At 36.7% G+C, this 13,078-nt stretch overlaps 1 protein-coding gene across 17 annotated transcripts in view; it reads right to left on the bottom strand.

Moving 5' to 3' along the window:
* STARD13 (StAR related lipid transfer domain containing 13) overlaps window positions 1–13,078 on the bottom strand; it is a 514,444-nt gene that overhangs the window by 265,275 nt on the left and 236,091 nt on the right. The gene's annotated exons all lie outside the window — the stretch shown is intronic.

The following is a 13,078-nucleotide window of genomic DNA, read 5'->3' as shown; positions in this document are numbered from 1 at the left end:
CTTGAGATCATGACCTGAGCCAAAACTAAGAGTCAGATGCTTAATTGACTGAGCCACCCAGGTGCCCCAATTATAAAAATTTTTTAGAATTATACTGTTAGAAGTCTGATTTATTTTCTAGTCATATTTTAAAAAGATCAACCAATTAAACAAAAACAAGAATGATCTACTCTTTGTACAAGGAAACAAGTAATCACTTTTGTACAAAGATAAAATAAAGGCATGGAGGTCACATTCAAGCAGAGTATATTTCATGCCATGAAGGGAACCTCTGAAGAAATCTAGAATAGAAGGAATGATGTTATAGGCTGTAAAAAGTAAAACACTCAGAAAAAGCAATGGATAGCATGTCTTAAGTGCTTCCTCTATGAACTACACTTTATAAACTACTGTTAACAAATATAAAAGAAAAGGAAGACTTAATCCCCATGTTTGATAATCTTATAGAAGCTAGAACAATTTGCTGAATTTAAATTCACGTCCAAAATCAGAACCAAAAAGCATACCCTGGCTTTGGTTATGAGGTTGCTTTGCCCAGCATCACCACCAGAATGATTGCTGCAGGATTTGTTCTACCGTAAGCAATGTGTTTTGACAGAACTTGAGTTTTGCTGTCCTTTACCCTTGTTCTACTGACTTAGTTTGTTAGAACAAGTCGAGGATTCCAAGGGTACCAGTTCTATCCATTTTTGCAGCTGAGCCTTGCTCTCTTTTACAATGACAGATGGCACTTATGTATCCAACCAATTCATAAATTTACATCATTTATCACAAAGCAGAAGCAAGAGGATAAAATGGATCAATGAAAATCAGCATTATTAGAAATATTCTCAAGGCACACACTTTGCTCATGTCCTGAATGAGACACTCAAGTCTGAGGAGGGTGTTGTTATTCCTGGTCCAATAAGAGAGTGTTTCTGGTCTAGCCCCCTTAGAGAATAATCCAGGCTAAACCAGACAGCTTTAGCTCTGGTGAACATCATGCTGGGCTCTAGGAAATCCCATCTTTCACCAAGATGCAAGAATTCTTTTTATTTTGCATACTGGCCCAGGAAGAAAACAACTGTAATTGTATCCTTGAAAATCTCTGTCCCTTTTCTACCTTTAGATGAATATATACAGTATTTTTAGGTGCAGTTTCACAGACTAGTCACTACTTCTATATTTCTTTTCCATGACATATTAGTTTTGTCAGGCAGCACTTAAATTCTCTTAATCACTCCACAGGCTACTTTCTAAGCTTGTGTGTTTGTATATGTGGCACAGAAAAAAATAAGGGTTTACCCCTCTCAATGACTAGAAAACATCACAGTTTGGGTTACAGTAAAAAATAAAAAATAAAAAAAGTCTTTGACTCACAAAGAATGTAGTACCGCATTTTATTTAAAACAAATAGCTATATCTTAAGAAATGGAAAGCAATTAGATAGATTTTAACATTATTATTGCTTGATATAGGTAAGAAACACCAGAGTAAAAAACTCTCACAATTGGCAAAACAAAACCCACAATTATAAAGTCTTCAAAATATTCAGGTCAGATGTCACCAGTTTTGCCTTTCAATATTTACTGCATTTACCAAAATCTTCACTGATTGAAACATGTGCAATTATTTTCAAATCAAATTCAAAGTTCTGTTTTGTTTTGAAAGCCAGAATAACACTGTGAATCAATGTTGCAAGAGCCGTGTGGCTTTAGCAAGGTAAATGTGCAGAGTACACACATGATTGACTTACAGGCCAAGTACACTCCACATTACTTTAACACATTATTTGGAAGCATTTCTTAAAAATCTTCAAACATATAGGATGCATATTATGGCTGTGACAGGATTAGTTCAAATGACTCTTAGCTGGACTTCACAAATGATGGAACAGGAAGTGTGTTGTTAAGATGCCCAGGACAGCTCAGGAAATCAGCTGGGAGCAGAGACCACATGTTGTCAATGTGGGGTCAATGTTCCCTTATCATCTCTATCCTGAATTGATCTGAAAGCTGTAAGAATCATTCAGTGGAACTTCAGAGCAGCATTTACTCACTATGTGTATGTGTGTGGAATCTCTTGGCAGGATGCTAAGGAAAAATCCTCAATACTTGTGTGATATTCTGGAAAGAACACAGCCAACTATAAAGCGACTGTCTTCTGAAAAATCTTTATTGTATAATTTCCTAGAATATTGCTGTTTTAAGAGGCCTTAGCTGTACTGGTCCACTAGACTGTTTCTCAGGATAGGCCAGTTCTGGCATAATGTCGAAGAGCCCTTATGAACTTGATTCTGTTATGGGAATTCTTTCCTCACCTATTTTGCTTTACATGCAGAGAAAAAGACACAGAAATTGAATTGTTCATGCTTATATAGACAACCCTATAAAGCAATAGTTTAATTCACATTTCATTAATCAGAAAACTAAAATGCACAGAGGGCCCCAAGCATCCTGTGATATGCTTTGCTTCTTCACCCTGTTGCTTTTCCTGAAACTCAGTTGTGTTTGAATATGCATTCTTTGCTCAGTGTTCATCAGTGACTCCAAGTCAGACAGGCTAGAGGTGTAAATGGGAAATAAATACACAGAGTGAAGAGACTTATATTGCCTTTAAATGTAAAGGATACCATGGCTCATTTGGCCATATCATCATGTTTGTTCTGATATGGTGAAATGAATGTAGTCATCAAGTTCTGCATTTATTTAGCCACATCATTGTATTCTGTCTAATTAAGAAGAGAACTCAAGTCTTATTACTGCCTAATATGCACTGGTAGGGACATTTTTTGATTATGGATTATGAGTCTAATTCTCTAAATCTCACGTGAGCCACCTTTCAGCTAACTTTCAATTACATTTTGCTGGCATAAAAAATACAGGACAGGGTCCTGAGCAAATAAAATGTAGAAATTGTACTTTGTTTAATTATTCCAAAGCCCTTTGTCTCTTACTTGTAAGATACAATATGGCAAAGACTCTTGGCAGATGCTTAAGAGCTTTTATATCTGATGTTCAGATCAGTTGAAACAAAGACACATTTGTTGAGCTCCAGCTTCAGATGCTGGCCTGGCTTTTCAGGAGTAAACCGTAAGTGTTTGCTCTTGGATATGGATAAGAGTTTTTTCAAAAAATTGATTTGCAATGCTTACACAAGGCATCACCACATATTACAAAACATTTACTCACCTAACACAGAAGAAACAACTTTAGAACACAATAGTAGCATAAGGCTGGAAAGAGAGGCAACCATCCTGGGAAGCAGGAATATTTGCTAAAACCCAGATTAAGATTAAGTACTTGGAGATGAAGAAATAAATAAGCATCTCGATAAAGGCAGCAAGATGATTACCAGTAACAAAAGCAGCACAGCATAGTGGCCTATGCGTGGGCTTTGGTGTGGACAGCTCTGCCTTTTGTTGCTTGGACAAGTTGCTTAAAGTCTCTAAACATCACTTTTCTTTTATAAAATGGGACTATCTACCTGCCTGGAAAGCTGTTTAGAGGGTCAGATGAGATTACATTCTGAAAGTGCTTTGTCAGCTGTGAAGTTCTACACTAATGAGAACACTAATAATAGAATAATGGAATAATCATAATTACAGTAACAATATCAACTAACATTTAAACACGTGCCCTGTGCCAGACACTAGCCTAATAGCTTTACATGCACATCACGAGATTGCATACTATTATTATCCTCACTATTTTACAGTATAGGAAACTGAAGTTGAAATTTAGATAGGTTAGACCACTTGGTTAACCACTTAACCAAGGTCTATCTGGCATCCCATTTGTGCTTTAACTTCCACACTGTATTGCCTTCCCTGTTATAACCATCATGAATGCTAACTGAATTTAGAGATGATTCTATGTTTTCATATATTCCATAAAAGCAATCTTTCTTGTCTAGTACTTCGTTGACTAGCCCAATTACTAGCTCAACATCATCTAATACATGTTGTCTATATGCAGCACATTCATAAAGTTATAAAGAAATAATGAACAGGGCAGCACCGGGCAGCTTAGCGGTTTAGCCCCCTTCGGCCCAGGGCGTGATCCTGGAGACCCAGGATTGAATCCCACGTCGGGCTCCCTTCGTGGAGCCTGCTTCTCCCTCTGCCTGTGTCTCTGCCTCTCTCTCTCTCATGAATAAATAAATAAATAAATCTTTTAAAAAAGAAATAATAAACAAAATAGAAAATTAGGAATATTATTCCAGAGTGGCAGAATTTACATACAGAGGGAACGCTGTAGAACATTTAAAAAGCAGTATGAAAACTAATACAAAATAACATAGGCCAAATTGTAGATAATTAAGTCCTGAAGGATGGAAAAAGAAAAAAAAATTCTTGCAATCATATGACCCTAATAGCACCTTAATTTTTATGACCAGTTGTACATTTAAAAAATACTTTTCTTTTACTATTAAAGGCCTAATCTCTAGAATAACAGTCCTATGAGTTGGTTTCCAAGCCTATGAGGATTGTAGAACTGCATTGTCCTATATGGTAGCCCCTAGCTACATGCAAGTATTTAAATTAATTAAAATGCAATTTAAAAATTCATTTCTTCCATCACATATCAAATACTCAATAGCCATGTGTTGTAAGTGGCCATCATATAAGACAGTAGAGACACATTTCCATCATTGCAGAGAGCTGTACTGAGCAGCTCTGCTCAAGAACATACAATCAGTAAGTATCTTCTCTTCCTGCCTTGGTCTGGTGGGGTCCAGGGGAATTTGAGTTACATATGTAATCATAACAGGGGATTTGTAGGGATGTTTAGGGTGGCAACTATTGGAAAGAGGTGAGGGTGTATTATGAATCAACAAGAGACAAGATTAAGGCAACCAGGTTGAAGAATTCTATTAACCTGAGTCTTTCATGCTCTCTGATAGGTAAAGCACAGGATTTGCCAGTGATGTGTTTGCTGATGCATTTTAGCTGCTCAGAAGTAAGAAATGAGTGAGGAAGATTGAGCAAATAGCATTGGCCAGAGTAGTCAGAGTTGTTCAGAGAGGGCTTTTTAGGCAGATGAAATGGCTCAAGCAAAGGCACCAAATCGTGACAAGGCCTTGTGACCTGGTTATGGTGTAAGGTGATCTCAGAGTGGTTGAAACCTAAAAGGTGTTAAAACTGGGCTCAGATTGTAATGGGCCTCGTGTGCCCTAAATGTTTCAATATTATATTAGGCCACAGGAAGCCATCAGAAATCTTCAAGCCGTGACTGGCATAGCTTTGTTTTTTAGGAAAGTAATTATGGCAGAGGTGAAGAGGGTGTCTAAGGTCAGAGGATGAGAAGCTACTCCTGGATTTTCTTTTGGTCATGTTATTGAGCCCTACTCACAATCATAATATATCATAGTTCCAAATGAGATGACTTTAAAAATATCTACTGATTTTTTTGACATTAAACAATAATAACACTAAAAGGACACATTAAGTGTTTTGTTAAATATGTGCTGGTGAAATAGATTATTAGCATGGCCTGAAAAATCCAGTCATCTATTGAATAAAGAAAACATTTGGAAAGCAGCTTCAGTCCATTCTTGGTATCTATCTATCTATTGATAGATAGATAGATAGATAGATAGATAGATAGATATGTATATAGATAGATAGATATGCATATATATGTAAAACTGGGTTTTACATTGGTAAATTGGTTTTATAAGATTGGTTTTATAAGATTATGAAATGAAGAGTCGAAATGATGGACAGTTATCAATTGGTTTTATAAGATTATGAAATGAAGAGTCGAAATGATGGACAATTATCAGGCTGGAAATAAAATGGGAAGGAGGATGAAACATGAAAGATGAGACATGAGCGGAGGTACCCTCACTGTGCTGGCGGTGTTTTGGAAAAAGATTTGGTAAAATGAGTGACAGATTCTTCCCTCATTTTTTTCCCATTCTACTAATTCAATCCTAAGGTAAAAAAGTGAGGGTATGCTGGAAACCGTTTTTCCCCAATTAAGCCTCCGCCCAAACCTGTGCCTTATGGTTTGTGAGCCAATGTGTCTAGCCCAGGAAACAGCTCCAGTGCCATGAATAGCAGTAAGCTACCGCTCTTTATAACCAATATGAGATGGAAGCTCTGATTTAATAATGGAGAAAGAGATACTTCTGTTTAGGACTAAAATATTTACTATGAAGTACTTCACAACATCAAAAAAATCAATCTGACATTTTCCCAAAGGTTTGGATGAATTGCCTTCTCAAAGAAGGGGGAGGGAATAGCCTCCGGGCATCTCTAATGCTTTCCCCCCTCACCTGACTGGCCTCAGTGCAGACAGACCCAGATAGCCTCCCTGAAAAGGACTCTCAGACTGTATCTCTGCCTCAGAAGTGTCTTATGCTTCAGTATAAGCATTCTCTTATTCTGTTCCATTTTAGGTCTGTGATTAATTTCAGTTTTATGTATATGCAACTTAAAGCCTAATTATTTTTATCTTTATTATTATTTTTTGCCTAATTATTTTTTTTAATTTTTATTTATTTATGATAGTCACACAGAGAGAGAGAGAGAGAGAGAGGCAGAGACATAGGCAGAGGGAGAAGCAGGCTCCATGCACCGAGAGCCCGACATGGGATTCGATCCCGGGTCTCCAGGATCGCGCCCTGGGCCAAAGGCAGACGCCAAACCGCTGCGCCACCCAGGGATCCCCTGCCTAATTATTTTTAATGACTACCTCAGACAAAATGCACAGAATAATTGTTTCAGACATTATAAAAGAGATAACAGAGGCCTGTGATCCCCAAGAGAAGTTCAAGAGATAAGGTGAGCCCTACAGTTTCCTCGGCGTTCTGTTGGGGAATACTTTCTGAATTGAGGCACAAAGGAGGAGAACCCCAGCAAAACACAACAAGCATATTAAATGGAGAAGACAAAGATAAGAACTCAGGGAAGCTGAAATGACTGGAATTTTCAGAACAGAGAATCAGAGAGAAGGGTATTATGCAGACAAGAAGCTACAGAAATCTGCATCGGGTCTCCTTGAGTCTGTTGCAAAATACTAAACCAAGATGCATAGGAAGAAATTCCATGAGGCCATAAAAGAACAAGTAGGGACAACTCTCCATTGGTTGCTCATGTTTCTAGATACCTTGCAACCAGAGGTACCACCTACATTTATTCTGGGCTTTTTTTTTTTTTTCTTGTTGTTTTTTTCACAGATGTTTATCTAGCAAACAGCCTTGGAAGATAGAGATACTGTCTCTCTCAGGAGCAAAGGGCAGACAAACTTACTCTCCATTATAAAATATTCTGGTTCCGTAAGCTCAGTACTCCCCTCCTTTACTACACTGTACTGCATGTACAGATACTGCCCCATAAAAATGGGGGCCCAGGGAGGTTGTGCAAATACGGACACTCTGACATTTGCTCCTACCATGAGTAATAAAGTTCTTTGTCTCTGACATAGGAATCATGTCTCCTGTTGACGTACTTGAAACTCTCCAAGAAGGGTTTAAAAGCTCAGACCCTTCATATATTTGGACCATTTTAGTGATAAATACAGCAAATTGTTGACCAAATTGTATGACCAAACAGGCAAAAAAATGGTTCTCCCCTTTACTGCCTGTTATTGAGGAGGATTTAGGAGGGAGTTACAGGCCAAGTACTAGAAAGCAGACTAAAGATAACTCCTCTGATTTTTACTGACTCTCCTTTGAGGAAGAGAGAGGATATTCCTCACCAGCTTTACAGTCAGCTTCAAGTCTGTCCTGTTGTAACAATTAGCAATAATATTCATCCTGGAACAATTTGATATCCATATGGAAAAAAAATTCACCTTGCAATTACTTTATATATTCACAGAATTGATTTAAAAAACAGCAAAAGCTATAAAACTTCTTAGAAGGCAAGATAAAATAAAATCATCAGGATTTTGAGGGTGGGAAAAGGATCCTTAGGATACAGAAACAAACTGTATGAAAATTAGTTAAGTTTCATCATCAAAAGTAAGTTCCTCTATTCTTTGAAACACACATTGTTAAGAAAATAAAAAGCAATTCCTCAGGTGGAAAACTATTTACGATATATATATCCAAAGATTAATATCCAGAATATATAAAGAACTGCTCATCTCATTAATTAAAAAGACAAGATTCCAATTTAAAATGGACAAATGATTTGAATAAGCACTTTGCAAAAGAAGGTACACACTCACTCACTAAGCACATTAAAAGATGCTCAATATCATTATTACCAGGATAATGTAAATTAAAATCACAATGAAATACTACTGTACACAAGTATTAGTCATGATGTGCTGCAATTAAAACCCTTACACATTGCTGGAGAGGTTGTAAAACAGCATAAGCACTCTAGAGAGTACTCTGGTAGTTTTCTTAGACACTTAACCATTTAACTCAGCAGTTCCATTCCTTGGTATTCCAAGAGAGATGAAAACATTGTCTTTGCAAGGACTTTTATGTGAATATTCATAGCAGATTTATTCATATTAGTCTCAAACTAGAAACTCCAAAGTCCATTGAGAGGTGAATGGATAAACAAGTTGTAGTACATCCACAGAAGGAAATACTTGTCAAAAAAGTAAAAAGAAATGGACTTCTGATAGACGGAAAAACACAGTGGAGTCTCCAGAATATTATGTGAGTGAAAAAAAGCCAGAACTAACAGAAGGGCACATTCTATACGGTTTTACTTGTATACAATTCACGAATAAGTATAATGAATTACAGTGGAAGAAAGCAGATCATTGATTGTGGCTGCAACTGTGTGGGCAATAATTGCAAAGTGGCACAAGGCAAATTTTAGGATGGCTATTCTTGTTTGTGTTGGTGATTGCATGGGGGATATATTTGTCAATCTCATCAAGTTTTAAATTTAAAGTGGGTACATTTCAGTATATATCAATAATACTTTAATAAAGTTGATCTAAAAAGAAAAGATCCACAAGTTAAAAAAAAAAGATTAATATAGTATGTCAAAATGACCCATAGGCAACCTTAAAAGGTTCCCACTGGCAAAAGTTAACAGTTTAAGCATCAAAAGGAGAATGATGGCTGTGGATGCTTAAAATACAGCAAATGTGTAAAAAGTCATCATTCTATAAATACATGCATGTGTGCACACACATACACATATCAAAGACTAGATCTAATTCTATTTTCTTCTCTTTTTTAAAAAAGATTCATTTATTTATTTTAGAGAGAGAGTTCGACTGCAAACGAGGTGGGTGGTGGAGGGGCAGAGGGAGAGGGAGAGAGAGTCTCTCCAGCAGACTCCCCTTTGAGCGAAGAGCCCATCTCCCGGCTTGATCGCAAGACCTTCAGATTATTACCTGAGCCAAAATCAAGAGTCAGACACTTAGCCAACTGAGCCATCCAGGTGTCCCTAATTCTATTTTCTTAAACATCTTTTCTGCAAGTAGTTACTGTTCTGAAACTAGAAATTCAAAGGTAGGATTACATTTTTAGAATCCCTGGTGTGTTTGTTTTTCAATTACTAATTTAAGAAATGTTTTTGTAATATTTTCTAAGCAACACCTGGATGGGATGGAATATTGAAAACCCAAATTATGTAAGCACTTGTCTTGAGAATGCTTTGAGAATGTACGCTGTGGACTTCCAACTATAAGGACATTAACTGACCATAGGCCCCAGCTGCCACGTTCTGAAATGCGTTGCATCATTTGTCCTGAGGCCATGCTTCCCATGGGTCTTTCCTAGCTAATGACTGATTAAAGCAGGTGTGCTAAGTCAGCTTGTTCCTGAAAGCAGTAGGGCTTTTTCCAAAAGGACAATTTTGGCTCAAGAACACCCCAGTGGCCTCGATGAACTTTAATTAGACTTCATGGAGGTCATGAACGCTTTCAGCCAATTGCCTTCCTTTCTGTCCTTTACTAGGAGTCACATTTGCATCACAGTTGGATGAATCTGCCATCCTTTCCCAGCTTCCTCCCCATTTTCTCACAGGCCTTCTCCTCAATACAATTCTTGCAAAATTAATGTCATTATGATGTAGACTTCTTGGAGAACCTGAACAATCACAGTGTCTAATATCTGATTATCTTTTACAGTAACAGAGGGCCACTGATGGCTTTTATGCTTTTATTTTTATACTATTAAATTCCATCTTGTTGGGTTAAGGCCCATTATTCCAACACATTAAGATATTTGTGAATCATGATTCTATAATCTTTTATCTTTATTATATTTCCCTCCTTTGTGGCATCCAAAGATTAGTGAGTCGTTATATGTCTTTTTCAAGTTGTGAGTAAAAGTATTAAACTGGAATAACCAAGTGACAGATCTTTGTGATCACGCAATCAAAATCAATAGTAGGCTTGATAATACAGAATCTAATACAGAAAATTCTATGTTCTCATAAACTGAATAAGTATTAAAGAATTATAAGAATAGTAAATTATATGTAGCTAGAGGGTGGATAGCACCTTTATAATCAATTGTACATCTCCTCTTGCAGTATTTTGCACATATGTTTATAATCATAGTTTGCTTTAGAAACAAGCTGTGTAGTTCTTTTGCTCTGATATTAGAGCGGGGAATCACAGCATAAAAATTTCAGCTCTCAAAATATCAGGAACTGTCTTCTAAATGAAGTAACTTATAATAGCAATGTAATTGGATTCCCTTATATAACGATTTGGTGGTTTGCTTCATTATGTATTGTGTTATATTTCAAGGAAAAAACTTATTTGGACTAATGATAAATTTCATTTGTGTGTAGAGTTAAGGGTGATATGTGGGACTTAAGGATTTTCCGAACTAATTGTTTCAAAAATATTTTGGGTGTAGGCCAAGGGAATGCCTCGTAAGTAAGCAAGAGGATAAACGATTCTAAAAATTATTTTTCATCATAGATATCCATGCTAACATTAAAAATAATTTTGGCACTACATCCTTAAGGGAGACTTAAAAGGTAGTACACACATCTTGCATTAGCTCATAGAATTCAAGGGGGTTTTGATAAGAAATAAACTAGGCCAGAAATAAATATTTCATGATAAATACTGTAGATTAATAAGATTCTGAACCAAAACATGACATCAAATATGTGCCCCAACATGACACCATGAGAGAGCACTATCATTGTGTAAATAGTCATCTTGCCTAAGGTTGTTGTCTCTCTTTTTTTTTTTTTTTTTTTTTTTTTTTTGGAGTTGTTGTCTCTTAATAAATCTTTGGTCCAATTGGGTACCAAGCTATAGGATAAAGACTATTATTTTCTACTCTATACTTTTAGAACTCATGACAGACAATATTTCATAAAGGGAACCAAAATACCATTAACCTTTATTTGCTATATGGATAAGGAAATCATACCAGCTCAGTGGTTCAATTTTCCCCATAAATCTTGGTTAAAACTTTTATCCTTTTTCTCCCTTGGATTTTTCTATTACTCTAAGTGCTATTTATTAATAGGAAGATTCTATTTCATTTTCGCTGTAGACCTCTTGAATCATAAGCAAACTTTCATCTTTAATTAGTTTGAGCTAGCATTATCAATGAGCAGTAATATGCAAAAGAGGCTGATGATCATTGGTTTTTTTGGAACTGAAATAAATAATAATGAGATGTTTTTCATAGATAGTGGGAAAAATGTCTCAATGGCCCCTGAAATACAGATAAAGGAGGTATGGTACTACAAAGGACATCTTGATAAGAAGCAGATTCAAAGAGAACAAAGAATGAACTGGGATTATCTGCTGACATAAATCTTTTCTTATCTATATTATATCTTACGGAAGTCTTTTTTTTAAAGGCAAGAGTCCAAAAAGGATGTGTTTTGCCACAAATAAGGAAGATCAAAGTAACATGCTGTTCTGTTATTCAACTTAAAGAGAGAGATACTAACAGAAGAAATCACGGACCATAAGCAGAAATGGTACAATGATCTTATGCAAGAATGAGTATTTCTGATGTTTACAAGGCAAGAGTGGTGACTTGGGACAAGGTAGTGATCCCGAGAGAGAATCTAAAATATGCCCCTTAAGCTTCCTAAAGGCATGACTAAGAACAAGTCATTCTAAACAATAAAGTAAGATCCAGCACTAGCAAAACACCAAATGTGGGCACTGAGTTAGAACTGGACATTTTGTGAAATAACAAGGCATGTTCTCTCACCAGAGAGAAATGTGAGAAGGAAATGTCACACTCTGCTGAGGGGAGGAAGTATGTCAAAATCACCTCTGGGACTTTTTCAAGTTACGTTTCCCTCAAAGAAATTCTGACAACTTCCCCCGACCCCACCACCACTGCACACAATCCTACCTCCTTCTTAGGCATTAGTGCCTATAGGAGCAACTGTTACTGATGGGCGAGTTATATCACTTGAGTGGGGTAGGACAGTAAGTAAGCTGAGAACCACCATCTCAGTGAGTTTACTTCCATCCATGCTTTTTGTGTGATCATCTGTGCTGTGAGGAGGGTTCCTAGCTCTGTCAGGAAGAGAGTGGATTGCGAACATGCAGAAGACAGCCCCACCTCTTCATCCTGCCTTCCCCCTCTCCACATGCAAGGGTGCTCATGCAGCCCGCCTGAAGAAGGTAGCAAATGTTCACTGTGTTCACACTGCTCAGAATACTACCACAGAGGGCAGAGAAGACATGAACTCTGCTCTGAGAATTGTTGAGAACTCTGTAATTTCCACATTCTGATACTTATCTAAATATGGTCTTCCTTATAAGGCATTTGATTGACCTGGATCTAACTCAATGGATTTAGAAATTTAATACAAGTGTTGTTAAGTAATTTGACAGCCTTCCAGTCCCATAACTCTGTGTGCATAACAAATATCCATTGAATTAATGATAAATACAAAGATGTGAGTTATGCAATCAACTAAGTTGATAAATAATAGTTCTCATTATTTGTGGTAGTTATGCTCCATAAAGTAGCTGTTAACACTGAATTAGCCAATACTGAGCATTTGCTCCTAGAGAAAATATGACTTTAGGCTCTTGTCAGCCACTGGTCAGAATATTTTCATCAATACGTAATCTTTCTTGCATGTGTTTTCTATTTAAAGACACTTATTTCATCTATATTTTTGACTCATTAACTTGAATTCATAGATAACAGAATTAACACTCATGATTGA

Source organism: Canis aureus, chromosome 24 (genome assembly GCF_053574225.1).
Source record: "Canis aureus isolate CA01 chromosome 24, VMU_Caureus_v.1.0, whole genome shotgun sequence".
NCBI lineage: Eukaryota > Metazoa > Chordata > Mammalia > Carnivora > Canidae > Canis > Canis aureus.
This window is presented reverse-complemented; position numbering and strand designations above follow the sequence as displayed.